This window comes from Sebastes fasciatus, chromosome 17 (genome assembly GCF_043250625.1).
Source record: "Sebastes fasciatus isolate fSebFas1 chromosome 17, fSebFas1.pri, whole genome shotgun sequence".
In the NCBI taxonomy this organism is placed as follows: domain Eukaryota; kingdom Metazoa; phylum Chordata; class Actinopteri; order Perciformes; family Sebastidae; genus Sebastes; species Sebastes fasciatus.
The window spans coordinates 32498627-32524147 of record NC_133811.1 but is presented as its reverse complement, the minus strand read 5'-3'; the positions used below and the strand labels follow the sequence as shown (position 1 = coordinate 32524147).

The following is a 25521-nucleotide window of genomic DNA, read 5'->3' as shown; positions in this document are numbered from 1 at the left end:
CATGATTCTGGGAGACAGTTCACTGTGTCTGCCACCAGAAATGGCAGGTCCCTACACGTCTAAAGAGCGGCCGACAGGGTCTGCTGTTTCTTTCCCTTTGAAACCAAAAGTCAACATTGCCGCTGCGCTTGTTACGTAACGTTTCATAAGAAAGTCTGCTCAGAGCGCCTGCTATTTACTTACAGTAGTTGCGTTGTTACGTTATTATTTGAACACAATCCATGATCCACGTGTTGTTGACAGATAAACTAGAGTTATTCAGCTGCAGCAGATTTAGAGACTGCAGCAACCAAAGAAACCTGAGCTCAGTGAACTGTTTGGTGATTTTCATCTCCACTTAAAAGCGATGGCATATCTACATCGCTTCGTTCGCTAAAGGACGCGGGCACCGACAGGGATTTCATGGTGAATTCAGGTGTACTTCGTAAACGCTGTTGTTGTAAAGTGCCCTCCTGCTATCTAGTGGATCTTCTTTATGTTATTTAACAGCTTTTTCCCCAATTGACCAATAGTATCAACTGTGAAATACGTTATTGTTATTACATATTAAATACATTATTTAAATATGGCCTTAGTGTGGTACATTACTAAAAAATAGCAAACTTTTGTACTATTGTATGTGTACTTTTTCTCAAATTGAGCTGCCCATGGATGCAAAATGAATTTCAGTGCAAACTGACAATAAAGTTGTATCGTATCGTATCGTATCGTATCATATCGTATCATATTGTATCGTATCGTATCATATCATATTGTATCGTATCATATTTTAGCGTATCATATTGTATCGTATCATATTGTATCATATCGTATCGTATCGTATCGTATTGTATCGTATCGTATCATATTGTATCGTATCGTATTTTATCGTATCATATTGTATCGTATTGTATCGTATCGTATCGTATCGTATCGTATCGTATCGTATCGTATCGTATCGTATTGTATCATATTGTATCGTATCGTATTGTATCGTATCGTATCATATTGTATCGTATCGTATTGTATCGTATCGTATCGTATCGTACTTGTTGCCATGTAGCCTCTCTTTTTAAAGAACAATTTCAAAGTGTAAATGACAGTTGTCAGCACATAAAACCAATGATCTGTTGGTCTTTACATATCAAGACTCCATAATCTAACAATGGCATGTTTAAATCGGATCGTGATCTTAAAATCTAAAGTCAAACCGAATCGTGACACCCCCGTAGTCTTCACCATACAACGGCTGCTAACTACCAAACAGACCTAATTATGAACAGACAGAGAGAGAATGGAGGCATGTGGAGCGAGTGGTGGTGGACCAGAGGAAGAGCTGTTGAATGCCAGACAACTGTTGTTGGGGGGGGTATGCAACCAGTGGTCCAGAACAATAGCAGTCCAACTAACCACATTACAGTGATTAGCAATGTCTTCCTGCTCTCAGATAAACCCTCGTTTCTTAGGATTGGCCTAAGCAGCATAAAGAGCTTTTCAACCGGCTTCTTCCTCTCCATGCCGTCCTCTATAAGAGCTCACCTCCAGCTAACCCTCACCTGACATATGATCTAAAAACTGTTGAGTACCTTCTATTCTTAACTGCAGACAGTAGACACACTGACACAGGTATCTACTAAATAGATCTAGTGCATCTGCTCATACAAATTACAAATACAAAACAACGTTGAAAACGTTTCAGGTGCTAAAGGGACTCTCTGTAAGAATCAGAAATGTCTTGTTAACAGTGACACCTGTGGCCGTCAGCGTCCTGTTGCTCGCGCTCATGATCGTAAACGAAGGTCCCTCCATGAATCGAAGGCCCGGCCGATGTTGATCCTAGTTTTCTCACGACGTCAGTCACGTTCCTGTTTTGCCAGATGGGCTTCACCAGATATAACTTTGTTGTATTTGTGCTTCCGTGGAGTTTGTGTTGGAGTCTGAGTTGTAGTAGTGGCTGGTCGTTTATTGGCGTTAATGGACGCCATTTCTAACCAAACGTTAGCTAGGGTTGCAGACTGTTAAAAACAGTCTACAGGCTGACAGAGGAAACCTAGAAAGTCGCGGAAGGTCTCCTTTCTTAGGTTACAACCTGTTCACACACTGGCAATAAGAAATTATTTATACGTGTAAAAAGTTACATACAGTCCCTTTAAATCAGCTTAAGCAGCATCTGGACCGGCATGTTGGGAAAGAACATCTACGTAAAACTGAAGCATAAAAGATCTGCAGTGATTCTGTTGGACAGTCCAGGTGTGTTCACCTTTGTGTTTAGTTTTAAACGGATGGAAAGTCGTCTTATATATACTTATATATATATATACATAGATAGCGACAGATCACAGTGTTTGTTAGTGACTTCCAAATGAAATAAAAGCTACTTGGTTATGGTTAGAGGAAGGTGGTAGCCATGGTTAGTTGGTGGTAGTCATGGTTAGTTGGTGGTAGTCATGGTTAATTGGTGGTAGTCATGGTTAGTTGGTGGTAGTCATGGTTAATTGGTGGTAGTCATGGTTAGTTGGTGATAGTCATGGTTAGTTGGTGGTAGTCATGGTTAATTGGTGGTAGTCATGGTTAGTTGTTGGTAGTTATGGTTAGTTGGTGGTAGTCATGGTTAGTTGGTGATAGTCATGGTTAGTTGGTGGTAGTCATGGTTAGTTGGTGGTAGTCATGGTTAGTTGGTGGTAGTTATGGTTAATTGGTGGTACTTATGGTTAGTTGGTGGTAGTCCTGGTTAGTTGGTGGTAGTCATGGTTAGTTGGTGGTAGTCATGGTTAGTTGGTGGTAGTTATGGTTAGTTGGTGGTAGTCATGGTTAATTGGTGGTAGTTATGGTTAGTTGGTGGTAGTCATGGTTAGTTGGTGGTAGTCATGGTTAGTTGGTGGTAGTCATGGTTAGTTGGTGGTAGTCATGGTTAATTGGTGGTAGTTATGGTTAATTGGTGGTACTTATGGTTAGTTGGTGGTAGTCCTGGTTAGTTGGTGGTAGTCATGGTTAGTTGGTGGTAGTCATGGTTAGTTGGTGGTAGTTATGGTTAGTTGGTGGTAGTCATGGTTAGTTGGTGGTAGTCATGGTTAGTTGGTTATAGTCATGGTTAGTTGGTGGTAGTCATTGTTAGTTGTTGGTAGTCATGGTTAGTTGGTGGTAGTCATGGTTAGTTGGTGGTAGTTATGGTTAGTTGGTGGTAGTCATTGTTAGTTGTTGGTAGTCATGGTTAGTTTTTGGTAGTTATGGTTAGTTGGTGGTAGTTATGGTTAGTTGTTGGTAGTCGTGGTTAGTTGGTAGGAGATACAGATAGAGGTCTCAAGGTGTCAAAGTTAGAGACGATCTCTATCAACCATACACCCAGAAGAGGATACTGGTCACCTTTGTCTGTTGGACAGTTTGTGATTTTATTGTGCGTTTGTGTTGTCAGCTGAAGTGTCTCTCTCGTGCAGAGAAGTGTCTAACACCATAATTTAATTTGGGTTAATAGAGGATATCCACAGCGTCTTAGTTAGAGGTAATGGGGCTCAGCCACCTGATGTAAAGACTCTGATGATGGAGTCGTGCAATAGTGGCCATCAGACTTGGACATGCTATGTTACTCTGAATAGTATCTCTACACACTGAGGCTGAGCTGGCTCACACACACACACGCACACACACACACACACACACACACACACACACACACACACACACACACACACATACACACACACACACACACACACACACACACACACACACACACACACACACACATACACACACACACACACACACACACACACTGATGAGGTGGGTAGGACTATTTTAGTTGTGTGTGATGTGTTATAAATAGACAAAGAGCTGACACAAGCACAGAATCACCTCTGGCAGTCAGAACTGTGCAGCTAGACGAGTACGAAGTATGATGGAGCACAAACACAGAGAAAGAGTGAGAGAGAAATAAGAAATAAAATGATTTTAATGCTCACAGTAATTAATATAATTAATATAATTAATTAATTAATCCTTTATTGAACCACTGACCATAGCACTATCTTTAGGCTGCTGTCACACCTAACCCCTTTGGTTCGGTTCAAACTAACTCAGGTCCGTTTGCCCGGTTAGTATAATATATATAAACTGGAAAAACAAAGTTGGTAAACTTGTGTTTGGTGGATTATTTCTCTGTTGTAACAATGCTAATGGTCATTGTATTTTACATCGTTGGAAAGCCTGTTTATTTACCTTCACAATGATGTCCAACTTGTAAGCATCATGTATTTGTGGGATGAGCAGCACAGCTAATGATGTGGGGAGCGCCCAAGAAAAATTTGCCAAAATGCTCTGCCAGTGTTAAACAGTGTATTCTCCTGTTGGTATTGACTCTTGTTTTGAGTTGTTTGGTGGATTAGATGATTGAACTCTCTATCAGTAACAAGGAACAAACAACACATATTGGCAATTTTACACTTTATTCATTTAATCCACCGTCAGGAGCCTCAGTAGCGGTGGAAGATCCATACGCAGCCACAACAGCCTGGCACCTCCTCCTCATGCTGGTCACCAACCTGGTCACACGTTGCTGTGGGATGGCGTTCCATTCCTCAACCAGGATTGGTTGCAGGTCAGCCAGCATGGTTGTGTTGGTCACTCTAACACGTACAGTACGCCCAAGCTGATCCCACAAGTGTTGAATTGGGTTGAGGTGTGGACTCTTGGCAGGCCGTTCCATTCTCTCTACTCCCACATTGTGGAGGTAGTCTGTGATAACCCTGGCTCTGTGGGGGGGGGGGCGTTGTCATCTTGGAGGATGAAGTTAGGTCCCAGATTGTGGAGATATGGGATCGCCACTGGCTGCAGAATCTCATCCTGATATCTCCCTGCATTGAGATGGCCTTCAATGATGACAAGCCTTGTTTTGCCAGTGAGGGAGATGCCGCCCCCCACCCCATGACACTGCCCCCAGCAAAAGCTGTTACTCCATCGGCGCAACAATCAGCATAGCGTTCTCCGTGTCGTCTCCATACTTTGACCCTGCCATCCGACTTTGGCAGACAGAACCTGGACTCATCACTGAACATGACATTCCCCCACATTTCCATTGTCTGTGTTGTCGACACCAGCGCAAACGGGCCTGACGGTGAAGGGCAGTCATTGCAGGCTTCCTGGTAGCCTGCTCATCCCACAAATGCATGATCCTTACAAGTTGGACATCATTGCGAAGGTAAATAAACAGGCTTTCCAACGATGTAAAATACAATGACCATTAGCATTGTAACAACAAAGAAATAATCAACCGAACACAAGTTTCCAAACTTTGTTTTTCCAGTTTATATAGCTATATATATATATATATATATATATATATATATATATATATAGCGACTAAGTTGAGCCTGGCTCCACCTAGTCTCTCCTCCTCAGTCTGGTTCAACCTAGTCTCTCCTCCTCAGTCTGGTTCAACCTAGTCTCTCCTCTTCAGTCTGGTTCAACCTAGTCTCTCCTCTTCAGTCTGGTTCAACCTAGTCTCTCCTCCTCAGCCTGGTTCAACCTAGTCTCTCCTCTTCAGTCTGGTTCAACCTAGTCTCTCCTCTTCAGTCTGGTTCAACCTAGTCTCTCCTCTTCAGTCTGGTTCAACCTAGTCTCTCCTCTTCAGCCTGGTTCAACCTAGTCTCTCCTCCTCAGCCTGGTTCAACCTAGTCTCTCCTCCTCAGTCTGGTTCAACCTAGTCTCTCCTCTTCAGCCTGGTTCAACCTAGTCTCTCCTCCTCAGCCTGGTTCAACCTAGTCTCTCCTCCTCAGCCTGGTTCAACCTAGTCTCTCCTCCTCAGCCTGGTTCAACCTAGTCTCTCCTCCTCAGCCTGGTTCAACCTAGTCTCTCCTCTTCAGTCTGGTTCAACCTAGTCTCTCCTCTTCAGCCTGGTTCAACCTAGTCTCTCCTCTTCAGCCTGGTTCAACCTAGTCTCTCCTCTTCAGTCTGGTTCAACCTAGGGGGTAGACTGTTTTGAATTAAATTAAATTTAGTTGAGAGTGAAACAGAGAGACAGATGGAAATATTTCCTCTCTATTCCAGCAAACACCAAAGACTCTCCTGTAAATAGCAGCACTTTAACTGCAGTCATCACTGTATTATTCATCAGGTCTTAGAGGCAGCGGCTCCACGGAAGACACAAACACAGTCGTCCTCGTCGTCCTAATGAGGCCCCGAGGAGGCCGCTGAAGTCAAAACACAGCAAGTGAGCTTTCTGTTTCACGGTGGAAAGAGACACACTTACCCTTTAATAAATGATCCAGTAGTAAAACTAAGAGGAAGAGACTCACACTCCCTTCTGAATGAGAGGTTAAACTCAAGTCCCAAGTCATCGTATCAGATATGTAGTGCCACTGTGTGACAGCGGCGTCGGGGCTTAATGTCAAATTCACTGATAGTCCATCAGATCAACGGACTGAGATGAGAGGAAGACAGGAAGAAGATAGGCTGATAACAGGAAGAAGATAGGCTGATAACAGGAAGAAGATAGATTGATAACAGGAAGAAGATAGACTGATAACAGGAAGAAGATAAACTGATAACAGGAAGAACATAGGCTGATAACAGGAAGAACATAGACTGATAACAGGAAGAAGATAAACTGATAACAGGAAGAAGATAGGCTGATAACAGGAAGAAGATAGACTGATAACAGGAAGAAGATAGATTGATAACAGGAAGAAGATAGGCTGATAACAGGAAGAAGATAGACTGATAACAGGAAGAAGATAGACTGATAACAGGAAGAAGATAGATTGATAACAGGAAGAAGATAGACTGATAACAGGAAGAAGATAAACTGATAACAGGAAGAAGATAGGCTGATAACAGGAAGAAGATAGACTGATAACAGGAAGAAGATAGATTGATAACAGGAAGAAGATAGATTGATAACAGGAAGAAGATAGATTGATAACAGGAAGAAGATAGATTGATAACAGGAAGAAGATAGATTGATAACAGGAAGAAGATAGACTGATAACAGGAAGAAGATAAACTGATAACAGGAAGAAGATAGGCTGATAACAGGAAGAAGATAAACTGATAACAGGAAGAAGATAGGCTGATAACAGGAAGAAGATAGACTGATAACGGAGGTGGAGGAGGTTAATGAGAATCTTAATAGAGACATTTATGGTCATTGTGTTGTTAAAATTAATGACATTTTATAACATCTCATTGACTGCAAATCTTTTCATTCAGTCAATTAAAGCACAACTGTTTTATAGATATAGATATAGATATTCACCTTTCTCTGAGTACGATGGATCAACAACTCTCTGCATCCATCTCATCAAAAGGGAAAGTCTTTTATATTGTTATGTTGCGCTCCGACCCCCCTAGACGGGGGCTGAACATAAATTGGGGGCATGTCGGTTCTTTTTCTTCGGGCTTGCAGGGCTCATTGATCGGTCAATAGTTTCTTTCTTGCTTTTGGTTGGCAGTTTTTTATTTGTGTGTGTGTGTGTGTGTGGGGGGGGGGGGGGTAGGCCTACAGTACAAACATAGAATTTGAAATGTATGACGTCACGACAAGTCCCACCCTTGAAAAGTTGGGCCGATGCACAAAAGCTGATTTGATTCTGAATGCAAGTTCTTTTGATATCTTTGTCCCTTTAAATGCACGTAAGGCAGAGATTAAAGGTCGACTCTCAGAGACGTCGGTGTAATATTTTTGACTGTTTTTATATTGAATGTAGATACTTTGACTTTGGATTCCTACATTGTTATTGATCTTATTTGTTATTATTAAGTTTTACTTAATCATATTTCATTATTATAATAAAAATATTACAGTTGGAGTCAAAATTAGTTTTTTATTGATGTTATACTGTGACCAATGGTAGAATGAGATGATGCACAATGGTAGAATGAGATGATGCACAATGGTAGAATGTGATGATGCACAATGGTAGAATGTGATGATGCACAATGGTAGAATGTGATGATGCACAGTGGTAGAATGTGATGATGCACAATGGTAGAATGTGATGATGCACAATGGTAGAATGTGATGATGCACAGGGTAGAATGTGATGATGCACAATGGTAGAATGTGATGATGCACAATGGTAGAATGTGATGATGCACAGGGTAGATGTCATGGTTAAAGGCTCCATTGTGGTCACATCGCCTCCTGTAGTGGATATCAGGAGTAGTTTAAAGCCGGATTCCCTTTCAAGAGGTAGAAAACCCATTTGGCACACTTTGAGTATCACAGTGTGCCAAATGGAGAGTCCTCCTGGTCCTATCCTGACTAAAACCAATCTATGTGCTTTGTGTTATTTATATCTGCACAGTTTACTATCACAGTTTACTCAGGCAGAGTAACAGTCACAGTGTTACTGACACTGGGGATGAATTCTATGAGGTCTTACCTCTCCATAGAGACCCAGATCATGCAGATAGACCTGCTAGTTGTGGAGCTATTCTTGAGTTATTTTGGGTATGTCTGTCTAGGTGAACCACCTTCCAGCACCCTGTAGGGCTGTAGAGGTTAAAGCAGCAGTTACATTTATACACGTGTTTAATCACAGAGTGATCCGGCTCATCAAGTGTTCTGTTATAACCCGGTGGTCAGGGAGCTCTGCAGGGAGCTTCACTAGTCACCCAGTAAGGGTTAAATCAGTCACTATTGGCAAACTGTGCCTCTGACCTTGATTGATGGATAGAGACATTTCCTGACCGTGGTGATGTGATTACTGAGAGATCAGTCGAGTCATCATCCAGACCAGCAAGGACTGGTTCAAGTTCCCGTCTAATAATAAACCCTCAGAACGCACGAGGTCTGTGTTAATGAACGCAGCGAGACGATGACGCCATCACCACTTCATCTATAAAGGAGCATTAACAGGAACAATATGTGCAGAATAAAAAAGTGAGATAATTATTGATATCAGTGGGAACAAAGCTGAGAGCAAAATAAGCTTTACTCTTAATTTATTTCTCAGTCTCACGTTAGAAGTGAGATTAAAACAAATTTCAGGCAGCAGCTCTGTTCCTCATTTGCTTTTATCACCTGAACACAACATTCAGTTTATAATGAGGATACAGATGGTGCTCAAATTAGAGGAAAACACAGGAAGTGTCTTAAAGGGCTAGTTTGGATGTCTTAAAGCAGGGTTGTATGAGTTCTTATCCATAGTCAGTGTTCTACCTACAGTAGATGGCGATCGAAACCAGCAAAGCAATGTACGGCTGTGGACGCGGGGGCAGCTGCAACATGTATTATAAACATATCAGTTTAAGTGTACGCTATATTTGGAATGTTTGTGATGGTTGACCTTACCGTGAGACAGCTACACAGTCTATGTTCCCGACGTGGAACTGAAGCCGTTATCTATGCTCAGAGCCACCAGACTTCATCATTTGACTTCACAGAACCTGGGAGGCATTAGCTGGTCTACTGCTGCCTCAGTTGGTTAGTTATATATATAATAGGACAAACTAAGCAACCACAGTGGTGGTGTAGCACTGTCTAACATTACAATCTCACCATAGACTCCAGTATGTGATATTGGAGTTATACTTCATGTCTTTGTACACTTTGACCTATCTGATCTATCCAGCTGCTTGGGTTCCTACTGTTCTCCTTCTTCTGTGTCCACTCGTTACCTTTAGTGCCACCTCAGCTGTTCACACCCACCGCTCCTTCAGAGCTCATGGACAGAGGTGTAACTGGAAAAAAAGACAAAGTTTGCAGATAAAGAGGTTGGATTCATTGGCATCGTTTTTCATCTGCGGGTGTCTACAGGGCCTGGAGTTAAGTGAGTTACAGGCACCGGTCCATTCATCATACTTATGGCAGTCACTGAGCCATACTCCCCGAAGGAACGCTCCTTCAAATCATCATCCTCCTTCTTCCCACAATGCACCATTACCCAAAACCCACCAGCCACCCCTGGCTCATCAGGTCCGTCGGGTCCGTGCGGTACAGGACTCCCCGGCTCAGTGTGGACCTGTTGCCTCAGAACTGTGGAGACAGAAAAAACTAAAATGAGGAAGTGTTTGGTTTGTTGGATTTCTGTTGTCTGTCGGTCGATGTGAAACAGGTTTCTACTGTTTCTACTGCTGGCCTCATATCACGTGATATAGATAGTAAAGAGGAGAAAGGTCATTGTTGACCTTGGAAACAAAGAATCTCATTTCAAGGTCTACTAGGTCTGCTAGCTTTCAACTGTATCTTATGGTCTTCATCAACGGATAGAGTTACCTGAGATAGTTACCTCAGAGTTAAATGTCTTGATACTGTTTTCCATTCTTCATCCAGCGTGTTCCTACTCAGTCATGGAGACGGGAGATCATACAAGAAAGGGTTAATCCTCTCAGGAGGATGAATCTCTGCTCAGCAGAAGTCAGTCAACTGTTTGAGTGATGCCTGATGGTGTGCTAGAGGAAATCTTGTGTAATATCATGTAATGGAAGACTCAACCCTGTCTCCAACAAAGTTACGTTCCCATAATATTAAACTGCATTCTCCTTTACATTTGGAGAGAAACATATTTTCACGAGTTACCTTTTCTGTTGTTTATGTTGTAAATTTCTTTGGAAAGCACGTTGTGCTTATGGTTTGAAAAGTGCTCTATAAATAAAAGTATTGTTATTATTATTCTCCCAGATTACAGTCGCAGATTTAAACAGTTTTAAACAGATTTAAACAGATTTAAACAGATTTAAACAGTTTTAAACTCGTTGTTAACGTTGTAAATTGAAACAAAACCAAGAAAAGAATGGAACATTGTTACGTTTAGGCAACAAAACTACTCGGTTAGGTTCAGTAAAAACATCATGGTTTGGATTAAATGAAGACATTGAAACAAAAACAAAATGCAGCAAAACTACTTGGTTAGTTTTTTTTTTTTATAAATGCATTTGTGATATGTCAAAATCTATCACACACACACACACACACACACACACACACACACACACACACACACACACACACAAACACACACACACACACACACACACACACACACACACACACACACACTGGCATCATTAAGGCTGTGTTTCTGTCTTGCTCTTCATCACCTCGCTGCTACAGAAAATTATTCTTTCCACTTCATCATTTACTGCCGGAGCATTAAACAGAATGTCGCCGGCTGACGAGCGCTCCGCCTCCTCAATAGCTGTAATTTGCTCGCCACTTGAGGGGCTTATGGCGAGCAAACATGACAGTTGGAATTGGTAAGTGTTGGTGTCTGGCTCGCTCTAAACAGAAAAGGTCAACGGGCCGGGCCGGAGCGTTTTCTCCTGAATGTGTAGTCATCAGATAACGCTCAGAGAAGTGTTGTTGTTACGCTGCATAAACTGTTAACTGTGTTTCTATCGGTGTTAGCAGCTTCAGATGACGGCTATAAAACCAAAACTGTTAACTGTGTTTCTATCGGTGTTGGCAGCTTCAGATGACGGCTATAAAACCAAAACTGTTAACTGTGTTTCTATCGGTGTTAGCGGCTTCAGATGACGGCTATAAAACCATAGAGCAGTTCGTGGCTGTCCTCCACATACAGTAGTTAACACTGTACACACGTAGACTAGAGGAGATCTGACCATCCAAATCTGATGTTTTCACAAGATTGTGTGAAGCCTGCCATGATAGCTATAGACATACTGTACTATACTATATACTACTATACTATACTATATACTATCATACTATATACTACTATACTATATACTACTAAACTATACTATATACTACTATACTATACTATACTATATACTACTATACTATACTACATACTACTATACTATACTATATACTACTATACTATATACTACTATACTATACTATATACTACTATACTATACTATATACTACTATACTATATACTACTATACTATACTATATACTACTATACTATATACTACTATACTATACTATATACTACTATACTATACTATATACTACTATACTATACTATACTATACTATACTATATACTACTATACTATACTACATACTACTATACTATACTATATACTACTATACTATATACTACTATACTATACTATATACTACTATACTATACTATATACTACTATACTATATACTGCTGTACTATACTATATACTACTATACTATATACTGCTGTACTATACTATATACTTCTATACTATATAACTGTAGAGGTTAATGACTCAGTAATCCTAACAGTGAGAAAGACAGACTGCTGTATCTCTGGAACTACTGATTATACATGAATGGACGGTTTGTGTCCACAGAACCGTGTCAGTAGACGTGTTTCCTTTCAGTGTCAGTAGACGTGTCTCCTTTTAGTGTCAGTAGGCGTGTTTCCTTTCAGTGTCAGTAGGCGTGTTTCCTTTTAGTGTCAGTAGGCGTGTTTCCTTTCAGTGTCAGTAGACGTGTTTCCTTTCAGTGTCAGTAGACGTGTCTCCTTTTAGTGTCAGTAGGCGTGTTTCCTTTCAGTGTCAGTAGGCGTGTTTCCTTTCAGTGTCAGTAGACGTGTCTCCTTTCAGTGTCAGTAGACGTGTCTCCTTTTAGTGTCAGTAGACGTGTTTCCTTTTAGTGTCAGTAGACGTGTTTCCTTTCAGTAGTCAAGCAAATTTTAAGCCAACTTTTGAAATGTCGCTAAAAAGAAGTGCAAATTAGGCGCATTTCCATCAACCAAAGAGTAGGAGAAGTGCAGGCTGTGAACCGGAAACACAACAAGTCGGCTAACCATTTAACCCTTTCTAACCATCTAACCATTTAACCCTTTCTAACCATCTAACCATTTAACCCTTTCTAACCATCTAACCATCTAACCATCTAACCATTTAACCATCTAACCATCTAACCATCTAACTATCTAACCATCTAACCATCTAACCCTTTCTAACCATCTAACCATCTAACCCTATCTAACATCTAACCGTATCTAACCATCTAACTATCTAACTATCTAACCATCTAACCATCTAACCCTTTCTAACCATCTAACCATCTAACCCTATCTAACCATCTAACCATCTAACCCTTTCTAACCATCTAACCATTTAACCCTTTCTAACCATCTAACCATTTAACCCTTTCTAACCATCTAACCATTTAACCATCTAACCATCTAACTATCTAACCATCTAACCATCTAACCCTTTCTAACCATCTAACCATCTAACCCTATCTAACCATCTAACATCTAACCGTATCTAACCATCTAACTATCTAACTATCTAACCATCTAACCATCTAACCCTTTCTAACCATCTAACCATCTAACCCTATCTAACCATCTAACCATCTAACCCTTTCTAACCATCTAACCATCTAACCCTTTCTAACCATCTAACCATCTAACCATTTAACCATCTAACCATCTAACCATCTAACCATTTAACCATCTAACCATCTAACCATCTAACTATCTAACCATCTAACCATCTAACCCTTTCTAACCATCTAACCATCTAACCCTTTCTAACCATCTAACCATCTAACCGTATCTAACCATCTAACTATCTAACTATCTAACCATCTAACCATCTAACCCTTTCTAACCATCTAACCATCTAACCGTATCTAACCATCTAACTATCTAACTATCTAACCATCTAACCATCTAACCCTTTCTAACCATCTAACCCTTTCTAACCATCTAACCATCTAACCGTATCTAACCATCTAACTATCTAACTATCTAACCATCTAACCATCTAACCCTTTCTAACCATCTAACCATCTAACCGTATCTAACCATCTAACTATCTAACTATCTAACCATCTAACCATCTAACCCTTTCTAACCATCTAACCCTTTCTAACCATCTAACCATCTAACCGTATCTAACCATCTAACTATCTAACTATCTAACTATCTAACCATCTAACCATCTAACCCTTTCTAACCATCTAACCATCTAACCCTATCTAACCATCTAACCATCTAACCCTATCTAACCATCTAACATCTAACCCTATCTAACCATCTAACCATCTAACCCTATCTAACCATCTAACATCTAACCGTATCTAACCCTCTAGAGAGAAAAATGGAGAGAGGTCTTCTGGAATTAGTTTCAACAACTTATTCTGCAACGGCGTTTCCACATCCCATTTAGTGCATCTACTCTTTAACCGCCTCACCGTGATGGACCAATCAACACAGCCGTGTAATATTGTATTTTCTTTATATTTGCACTCTTCCTGCTTTGTACTGCAACAACAGTTTCCCTCAGCATAAACAATATCTGATCTCATCTTATATTGATTTGATATTGTCTTTAAAGGCTTCTAAATGGTCCGGTCAAATACCATATTGGCTCTTAAATATGATGGTATCCTTACTGTCACATATCAACACCTAAAAACTCCCATAAACTGAACTGTAGTGACAGTGTGAGTGTGGGCAGATGATCTCAGAGTGGATCTACAGATGATGTCAGAGTGGATCTACAGATGATCTCAGAGTGGATCTACAGATGATCTCAGAGTGGATCTACAGATGATGTCAGAGTGGATCTACAGATGATGTCAGAGTGGATCTACAGATGATGTCAGAGTGGATCTACAGATGATCTCAGAGTGGATCTACAGATGATGTCAGAGTGGATCTACAGATGATGTCAGAGTGGATCTACAGATGATGTCAGAGTGGATCTACAGATGATCTCAGAGTGGATCTACAGATGATGTCAGAGTGGATCTACAGATGATCTCAGAGTGGATCTACAGATGATGTCAGAGTGGATCTACAGATGATGTCAGAGTGGATCTACAGATGATGTCAGAGTGGATCTACAGATGATGTCAGAGTGGATCTACAGATGATGTCAGAGTGGATCTACAGATGATGTCAGAGTGGATCTACAGATGATCTCAGAGTGGATCTACAGATGATGTCAGAGTGGATCTACAGATGATGTCAGAGTGGATCTACAGATGATGTCAGAGTGGATCTCGGATGATCTCAGATTGGATCTACAGATGATGTCAGAGTGGATCTACAGATGATCTCAGAGTGGATCTACAGATGATGTCAGAGTGGATCTACAGATGATGTCAGAGTGGATCTACAGATGATGTCAGAGTGGATCTACAGATGATGTCAGAGTGGATCTCGGATGATCTCAGATTGGATCTAAAGATGATCTCAGAGTGGATTTACAGATGATGTCAGAGTGGATCTACACCGGGACAGACATCACAACACCATGTGATTACAGCTGATGATCGTTGTAATTAGCTTGCTGCATAATGTGCCATCAGCTCAGACGGGGTCTCTTCATCTCTTCCTCCGGTTCCTCCCACCATGCCGCTCGGCTCAGTCTCATCAAGAAAAAGTCTGAGCATAAGCAGAAAGTCGGTGGCCGGTAGCGGTCACGTCTTTGAATGTTCTGCTGTGTTTCTGTCGGGCTGGAGGGAGAGGAGCTGCAGTGACTGCAGACAGAGCTCGGCGGGTCAGAGGTCAGTTCCTAACTGTCCCCTGCTGATAAAGACCAGGCTTTACATGCAGAACCCCACTGACTGACTGACAGATCAAGCAGAACTGAAACACCCTAAAAATGATGAACAACTACTGAACTCACATGTCAGCGGATCCACTAAAAGATAACAGATCCACCGCCCGGCGGCGGCGGCTCATTGACATCATCCCAGCAACATTACTACAGTTTACATGTTTATATCTGTACAATATGATATAAGGCCCTTCATGGGCTGCATGGAGTCAGAGAGGGCAGTGAGGAGGCTCAGACTCAGGGAAAGGTTGAATTAAGGTCACATCTTCCACTGACTGCAGCTACTGTACATATGCACCAAGGAAAGGTGGTACTGACTATCAAACACTTTCTACTAAACCCTTTCTCTCCCTCTGTGGGAGAACTTCACCAATATCACATTCTGCTACGGTCCACGTAAAGTCTTTGGGAACTTCTTCTGTTTCTATTTCCTGCTGTAGGAGGTCGACCTGCTCTGCATCACCTCCATTCTGCTTTTATACAACCAGACTTCCTCCAAGCACCAGTTGATATCGTACAAGTTTTATTAACCATATTATTGAGGTTTATCTTGAGATGGTATTCCAACACAAAGACCCAGTGGGGAGGTCAACGTAATTACACATTATCAGTTTAATGGGTTCAACATTTCCATTAGTGGCAGCTGTAGCAACTCATAACGTAATATTTAAATGTAATAAAAGCTCATCACATAATAATTTAAATGTAAAAGCTCATAATGTCATAATCAGCACATAATGTAATAAGTTATTACATTATGTGAAGGTTTAAACACACCTTTTAGACCCGTACTGCTGCACCGATGCTGTATATGAAGTGATGCGTGTGAGATCTGCATCATTCTCCCGCCGGCTTCATTCTGGAAAATAAAATATAAATTGAACTAGAAAATTTCGCAAGAAATTTTGACCAGTGTGCCTGGTGCTGGGGGGATGGGTGGGGTGGGGGGGGGGGCAGATTCAGACTGTCTGATGTCCAAAGTGAGGTCATAACTGTAGGCCCTTTCGCTGCGTGCGTGTCTGTCAGTGGTTGCCATGGTGATTGGGGGGCCGTGAGGAGTGTTTAGTTTCCTGTTAACATACAGTAAGAGTTGAGGGATTTTATTTTGAAAAGTAGGTGAATACCTAGTTTCCTGTTATCATACAATGAGAGTTGGGGGCTTTTAATCACAGGTGTAATTGATCACATTAATTATGGCCCTGATCCATTGAAGCCCTGGTTTAGAGCAGGCTGGCTCACTGAAATGGCGTGATACAGTAAATAGTGTGTGTGTGTGTGTGTGTGTGTGTGTGTGTGTGTGTGTGTGTGTGTGTGTGTGTTAGTCAGCCTGCTCTGATTGGCTAATGTGAATCAGCTGTCTAGCAGCAATCTGAAGTTGCCGTGGTGATTGGCCACTGCTGCAGTGGGGCAGTTTATAATAGGAGTTAACCAGAGACGTACATGTCATAAAAGTGCTTCTACGACAGAAACCGTGACTCCTATCGCTTAGATTGTTCATGAGACCAGTTAGGAGTCTCTGATGAACAAATGGTGCGACAGTTGGGTCTGTAGTTTCAAAAATGTGACCTCGGCGGCAGTTTCGAAAAGTATTAAATTTTTTCTCTGATCCCAAAAATTCTGTGAAATTTAATATGGGGCCCTATGGGAGCGAAGCCTGCAGTTGCTCTCACGTTCAGGCATGTGTCGCCAAATGTGTAAGTCCGACTGATTCCATAGCTATATGTTTGCGACCGGCACAAAAATACCTACGTTTTGATGTATTAATTGTGTATGAGGAGTGGACGTTGTGGGCTACAGAGCAATTTGTTTGGAACATTTTCAAAAGATTTCAAAGCTTTCCCGCACTCTAGCGATGATGTCACGCGCTCTAGCCCTTAACGACCCACGCAATACACACCCATTATAAAATCTGAAACGGTCTGAAAATTTCACAAAACGTAAACTGCGATTTCGTGAAAACCGTGCCAGCTATCAAAAAATTTCCATTTGGTCAAATAAAGTCCCAAGTCTCGTGACCCGTTTAAACTTGTAATCCCGTTTCTACGTTAAAGTATGGCGACTCTGTATGGCCCCAAAGAGGAGTGTTTATGAGCACTCGTCAAGTCGATTTTCAATGCATTCCAATGGAGAAAAAAATCGCGCTTTCGCGAGATTTTTTCAGAAACCGCTGCGCGAATCTCTTAGTCAGGTCATAGCACACGATTCCCGATCATTCCGCACGTTTTGATGTACTTTTTGTACAGGTGTTGGCAACGCTGCCGGAGGAGTAGCGCGGCAAAGTTTAGGCAGAAGCAGCGGAAGAATAAGCCCGTCGAATAATAGACCAGTGTGCCTAGAAGCACAAGGCTTTGCCTTGTGCTTCTAGGCACACTGGAACTAGAAAATTTCGCAAGAAATTTTGACCGGTGTGTCTGGTGCTGGGGGGATGGGTGGGGGCTAGGGGTGGTGTGTGTGTGGAGGGGGGGGGGGGCAGATTCAGACTGTCTGAGTTCCATAGTGAGGTCATAACTGTAGGCCCTTTCGCTGCGTGCGTGTCTGTCAGTGGTTGCCATGGTGATTGGGGGGCCGTGAGGAGTGTTTAGTTTCCTGTTAACATACAGTAAGAGTTGAGGGATTTTATTTTGAAAAGTAGGTGAATACCTAGTTCCTGTTATCATACAATGAGAGTTGGGGGCTTTTAATCACAGGTGCAATTGATCACATTAATTATGGCCCTGATCCATTGAAGCCTGGTTTAGAGCATGCTGGCTCACTGATAAGGCATGATACAATCTGAAGTTGCCGTGGTGATTGGCCACTGCTGCAGTGGGGCAGTTTATAATAGGAGTTAACCAGAGACGTACATGTCATAAAAGTGCTTCTACGACAGAAACCGTGACTCCTATCGCTTAGATTGTTCATGAGACCAGTTAGGAGTCTCTGATGAACAAATGGTGCGACATTTGGGTCTGTAGTTTCAAAAATGTGACCTCGGCGGCAGTTTCGAAAAGTAGTAACTTTTTTCTCTGATCCAACAAATTCTGTGAAATTTAATATGGGGCCCTATGGGAGCGAAGCCTGCAGTTGCTCTCATGTTCAGGCATGTGTCGCAAATTGTGTAAGTCCGACTGATTCCATAGCTACATGTCTGCGACCGGCACAAAAATACCTACGTTTTGATATATTAATTGTGTATGAGGAGTGGACGTTGTGGGCTACAGAGCAATTTGTTCGGAAAATTTTCAAAAGATTTCAAAGCTTTCCCGCACTCTAGCGATGATGTCACGCGCTCTAGCCCTTAACGACCCACGCAATACACACCCATTATAAAATCTGAAACGGTCTGAAAAGTTCACAAAACGTAGACTGCGATTTCGTGAAAACCGTGCCAGCTATCAAAAAATTTCCATTTGGCCAAATAAAGTCCCAAGTCTCGTGACCCGTTTAAACTTTTAGTCACGTTTCTACGTTAAAGTATGGCGACTCTGTATGGCCCCAAAGAGGAGTGTTTTTGAGCACTCGTCACGTCGATTTTCAATGCATTCCAATGGAGAAAAAAATCGCGCTTTCGCGAGATTTTCTCGGACACCACTGCGCGAATCTCTTAGTCAGGTCATAGCACACGATTCCCGATCATTCCGCACGTTTTGATGTACTTTTTGTACAGGTGTTGGCAACGCTGCCGGAGGAGTAGCGCGGCAAAGTTTAGGCAGAAGAAGCGGAAGAATAAGCCCGTCGAATAATAGACCAGTGTGCTTTGCACAAGGCTTTGCCTTGTGCTTCTAGGCACACTGGAATAAGCCCGACGAATAATAGACCAGTGTGCCTAGAAGCACAAGGCAAAGCCTTGTGCTTCTAGGCACACTGGAATAAGCCCGCAGGATAATAGACCAGTGTGCTTTGCACAAGGCTTTGCCTTGTGCTTCTAGGCACACTGGAATTATTATATAGTTATTAAATTATTAAATATTTCAACACACACACACACAGTGATTGTGATATACACACGATGAATCAGTTGGTGGAGAAAATCAAGCTTTAAATGACTCTTTCACTTTAATGATTTTATTATCTTTGTTGTTATTTAAAGTCTCACACTCCTGTACGGAGCGTGGAGGACATACTGTAGGCTTGTGTTTCCTGGATGTAGATTTCCTTCTCTGCTGCTCAGATGGATGCTGTTCCTCCACCAGGAAGCTCTCCCAGGACCACTTATGGGCATTGTGGGTAATTTCATGCCACCAACACAATTGAATTCCGTGCTGAAAACAGAGCAGTGGTTGTGGTTGTCCCTCTGAATACGAACCACGACTACAGCCTGCTGTGTGACAACAGCCACGTTAATATCCCGACTACTCAGCCACCAACACCGTTATTAGACAATGAACCGTTGTTCCTTATTGCTGTTTCCTAAATGGAGGGTTAGGGTCCTAAATGGAGGACGTCTGTGGAATCCAGGAGTTATCAAAGACCGAGCTAAAGAGCAGAATGCTGTAGCCGACTTTTATCCTGCTGAGCACGAATAAAAGAAACTATTAAAATGAGTTTTATGACATATCAGTGAATTCAATGAAAACCGTCAAAGCTTAAAGCCAAACTAATATTCATTTGTATGTTTTTTGTCATATAGCAGAAAGCTCTGCTCTGTAAAGGGCTCTCTTTTACGAACAAAGGAGGAATTTAACATTAACTTCACTGTCCTGGGTTAGGGTTAGGATTAGGGTTAGGGATTAGGGTTAGGGTAGGGTTGACACTGTTGAATCTGGAAATCTCAAGCCTTGGGCCAGGAACGGCAGAGATCCCAGCTCAATGTTCTTCAGGTTCAATTTTAATGGTGTCAGAAAGTCAACACAGGTTACTCAAATGAATCACATAATGCTGTACAAGTATTTTGCAAAAAGCAGAGTTTTCATGGTGTTTAATATCAACAGACATAAACACAACCAAAACCCGATCAGGTCCGGACACGTCTGTCCGGACGCAACTGCCCGCGGTCTTTAGATCATAACCTTATATACTTGGAACAAAGAACTCACCTCCTATTTTCCTGTCATCGTAAATTGTGGTATTCCTCAATTCTACTGGTCTCTGTCTTACTAATCAGCATATGACCTCTGCCATACATATGATCTTGGTACCTCCTCTGCCATACATATGATCTTGGTACCTCCTCTGCCATACATATGATCTTGGTACCTCCTCTGCCAGATTCCCTGTTTTGGGCCCCCTGCAGCTGCAAGGTTGCTTGGATCAGCATTACATCACTAGAGCTGTGAGTTACAGTGGCCAGTGTGAGTATTACAGCACTGGGATCAATACAGCAGCACTATGATTGTATGCTGTTTCAGTAGTAAAAACAGTGTTATAGGATTAATACTTTTATCATTGTTTATCACATTTTTATATAGTTTAAAAGGGATTGCTTCCTCATTCCTCCCTTTGGGACTATAAAGTCCCACATAATAAAATACTATGTGTAAGTGTAAGCATGCCACATCATACGTCAATTGGGTTTAAAACACAACTGAGGATACTTAGCACCTTGCCAAGGTTTATGTAGTTACTCTAAGGAAAATATATAAATCATACATTGAATATAAGAATATATCGTACAAGAATAAAATGTGAATAATTATCTAAGTTACTCAAAAAGTCCATTGTGAAAGGGATGTTGCTCGTGAAAAGCAAACATTGACACACACATGATGACAGTGTAGTTGGTAGAAAGTCTCTTGATCAGCGAGGAGGACATTTACGTTTATGTCTCCATCGCCTCCTCTTCTTTTTGGAGGGGTTACTTTAGTGTCCTGTACAGCTTGTGTCAACGACAAACTGCGGAATTTGGGGATCATCCAGAGATCTAGAGTCCATGATGGGCCGAATGAGTTCACGTGCCAGGGCTGTTCCCGACAAGTAGTGTCTGGGGGTGGGGGCCTCCGTAATGCCATTTTCATCTAATACTATAGCAACCATGTATGGAGACAAAGGGAATGAGTTCATTTAGGTCTGGGGCATTATTTTCCAGGGGCAGGGCTGTCAACAGATGCAGTGCGGGTAACTGGCACTGGTGTAGACATGCTTTGGGACAGGAATATGACTGACGTATGGTAATTGTGTCAAGATAAACTACTTCCTGAGTCATAAGGCCATGTACGGTGTTTACAGTAACTTATTTCTATCATAAGGAGTCCGGGGATCAAATGGAACAATTTTCTTTGGCTTAAAATTTGACCTGGTGCAGGTACATTTACTTCTATTATCATATAAAAGGGGTTCCAAATCAGTGGCGGCAAGTCTAAGAGTTCAGTCTGAACTGTCGACTACTTACAGTAACTCCCACTCATTTCCTATAACCTACGAGCATTAGCTCCTGACATGGTGTATCTCAGGCGTCGGTAATGTGTCAACACTGTCTCTGTTCTGAATACTTCTGCTGTTAACTGAGCTATCTCTTCTGTCGACTCAGCTATGGTAGTCTCCTGGGTCTGAATCTGCCTGCGGAGTACGCTATTGGCAGTTTCCTGAAACTTAACGGTGTCGGTGAGGACTCTGTTGTCAGTCGTCAGTTTCATAACCTCAAAGGTCAAGTTAGTCATTCGTTGGTATTTTCTTATTCTAGCGTATCTACTCTTGTCGTACTTCATCTGTCTAGCGCGTAGGGTGTGCACTACACCTCGTAATGGGTATTTCAGCTGGTATTTCAGCCTTCTGTATTTGTTAGTAGGCAAGTTGCATAGGGCAATTTGGAGCGTTTTGCGGATAATATTTTGGGGCCAGCCTTCATCAACGTCAAGAGCCTCAAGAAGCTTGATGATGTCCTCAGATGCAAAGGGTGATTCCTCTGGAGGCGGGGTCGGCACGTCCCTCTCTCGGTTGTCGGTTGGACGAGATGATGACACCGGCTGAGAAGTTGACGGCTGCGGTTCAGCTGGGCTGTAGTCCTCGTCCTCGTTGCCTTCAGAGGAGAAGCCATGCACTGACACCGTGTCCAGCGGCCAGCACTCATAGCTTGAGTTGTCCGAGCTCCCCGACTGGACAGAATATGTGGAATTCTGACCAGGCGGTCTGTTGGGAGGAGTTGAGCATTCCTGGGCCTCTAGGTACTGCCAGGATGGTTCTCCGTCAACTTTGACTGCTGTGGGTGACGTCAGGAGGACCACTTTAACGTATACCGGATCTCTCTTTCCTTTTTCTTCTCCTTCTCCTTCTCATCCTCCTGTAATGATACAACCTGAGCATAGATACTCCTTTGCACATTAGTCATTTGTTTCATGTAGAGTTACATATTTATCATAAAAACATCCCATGAGGGGCCTTTGGCATGTATGTTATACAGGCGTAAGCATGGGTCGACCCGTAAGCAGTTTATGCAGCGTAAGCTTGAGGTCTTATGCGCAGATCCTCTGTTTGCCATTAGTGCAAGCGTTAGTGTAGCTTCCCAAGTTAACTCCGTGCACATGCATATTGTTAGTAGCTTGCTTTTCAGCACATCATTCGCTCTCTTCAACCATTCCATCAACCATTCCTTGACTTTGGAGGTAACTTAATCTTCGTTTTACTCCAAGTTTTTGTAACATTGTTTTTTACTGTTCCCGTTGTCTGAGCTGATTTATACCAAATCTAGGAATTATCTCTACACAAGAACTTTGTTACAGTGTCGGCATCTTTATCTGGCTGGTATTGCTTCTACCCATCTACTGAACCTGTCTTTCACCACTGACATGCATCTATTGCCTCCTACAGGTTTGAATATATCTACAAAAATACTCTGTCAGGTGTTGGAATGATCCTTTAGGAGTGGGTATGTGTCCTGCTGGAGTGGTAATACCTCATCTCATGTTACTCTTTAAAGCATATTTTGCATCAGCTGATGGCTGCATCGACAATTTGGAGAAATTTAGAGCCCAGCAATTTAGAGCCCAGAAATTTTATTTAATTCTATTTCGATTTTTTCCTCATTACGATTTTCCTCATTACTTCCCCCCTTGTCACATGGGCAAACCCATGTGCATCCTGAATCATAAGGTGCAAGAGAATAAAGGGCTCTAATAGGAGGCCTTCATGATTTCTACACAGGTCTTTCACATTAGTTGACGCCCCCCTTGACACCCAAAGATCCCTTTCGGTTGGTGAGACAGTGTTTTGTAGGTCGCGTAGATCAGTTTCCGTGACCTTGTCTTCAAGGCAGCATTCAAACACGGGATACTTTTTCCTGGTGCCGATGTTATTTAGGATTAGAATAGATGTGGGGAAGGCCAAAGCCGCTACTTGGGCAGTTACATCGGTTTTGTTAATACATTTCGTAATAAATGATTAGTCTTTTCTGTGTTTTTTTTACGATTACAATTTGTTACGATTTCATCATGGCCAGTAAAAGGAACTGGATTTGTGTATGGTGTTGAATAGGCGAGCCATCTGTTTTAATGAACTCACAACTTTTCCCACACTGCTCTAAACAAATAGCATACTCCATGGGCGTATGCCGAATCAGTGTATATATCAACTTCTTTACCTGCCGCAAGGGTGTAGGCTTGAGTTAGAGCTTTTAGTTTTGCTAGCTGAGCTAAGCATGGTCGATCACATGGGGCGCTTTCTAGCATATGGCAATTGTCGGATGTCATTTGAACTATAGAGTAGTGTCATGTCCATCTCTGTAACAGGATCCATCTACAAACAGAACCATATCAGGTGATTATAATGGGTTAGACTGTAGGTCCTGTCTTAGTTTGTGTCACCTCTGTGTATCCACAAACGTTTTTCAGCATCTGTTACCCTATCTTAAGCTAATATTAGGGAATTAAGATTGGTTAGGGGTGCACAGTCATCTGCTATGAGTATCGGGGCTATTATGCAGCCCAGTGCTGCCTGTTTAGCAGCTTCATCTGCCAAATTATTTCCTTTAGCTATCAAAGAGTTGGTCTTTTGATGTGCGTGACATTTGATTATTGCTAGAGCAGTTGGGAGATGCAATGCTTCCAAAAGATGGGAAATGGCTTCTCCATGCGTTAACGGAGTGCTGTCTGCTCTGAAGAATCTTCACTGTTTCCAAATGTTAGCATGAACATGACAAACTCCGTAAGCGTAGGCAGAGTCTGTATAAACTTTAAGACGTTTACCAGCGGTCAAGGTACAGGGGCTGCAAGAGCTTTGATTTCAGCTAATTGAGCAGAGCAGGGCTGATCAACCTGGCGGCACTGCAATGTGGTAAAGGTACCATCTTGGTCATTCAATTACTCTACGCCGCACCCTGCGCGGGTTCCGGTCGCGTCACGAAAATATGAGCCATCTACAAACAATGTGAGATCGGCTGGGATCGGCTGATTGTGAAGGTCTTTTCGTGCTCGGATAAATTTCTCTGTTGTTTGTACACAATCGTGTGGTGTACCATCTACTGGCAAAACCATCTTTGTTGCGGGGTTTACTGTGTAACATCGTTGGATGATGAGCTCTGGGACGGAGAGCAATATCTCATATCCGGTGCGTCTAGCTTGCGTCAAAACAAATCGAGGACTTGTGAGTAGTGCATGTAATTGATGTGACGTATACAGAACCACTGCGTGTCCCATAGTGAGTGACGAAGCTTTTTGGTACGCAAATGCAGCTGCTGCCAGTCCCTGGTAGCAGGGTGGCAAACCAGTTTCAATGTTATCAAGTTTAGTACTGTAGTACGCTAATGGCTGTTTGCCTGTTGGTGTATTTTGCATTAGTACAGCACATGCGTATCCAGCTCTCTCTGTTACGTATAGATGGAACGGCTTTGTATAATCTGGGTTTCCCAGTGCCGGTGCCGTTTGCATGTCATTTTTCAACGCTTGAAAGGCACCCAGAGCCTCTTCCGTCCATGTGAGATGGGCAGAGTTATTTATTTGGCCAGCTGCTTTTATTAAAGCTCTTAAAGGTGTAGTTTTTATCGCATAGTCACATATCCAGGGCCTGCTAAACCCAGTCATTCCCAAAAAGGAGAACATTTGTCCTACAGTGTTAGGTTGTGGAGCTTTTGTTATAGTTTCCACTTGTGATGGCGAAATGTGCCTTTTTTCCCCACTTAGTTGTCTGCCAAGATATTCTACCGTCTGCTGGCAGAACTGAAGTTTAT

At 42.2% G+C, this 25521-nt stretch overlaps 1 protein-coding gene across 1 annotated transcript in view; it reads left to right on the top strand.

The window, feature by feature from the left end:
* The window catches only part of thsd7aa (thrombospondin, type I, domain containing 7Aa), a 154031-nt gene that overhangs the window by 15301 nt on the left and 113209 nt on the right, over window positions 1-25521 (top strand). The window lies entirely within an intron of this gene.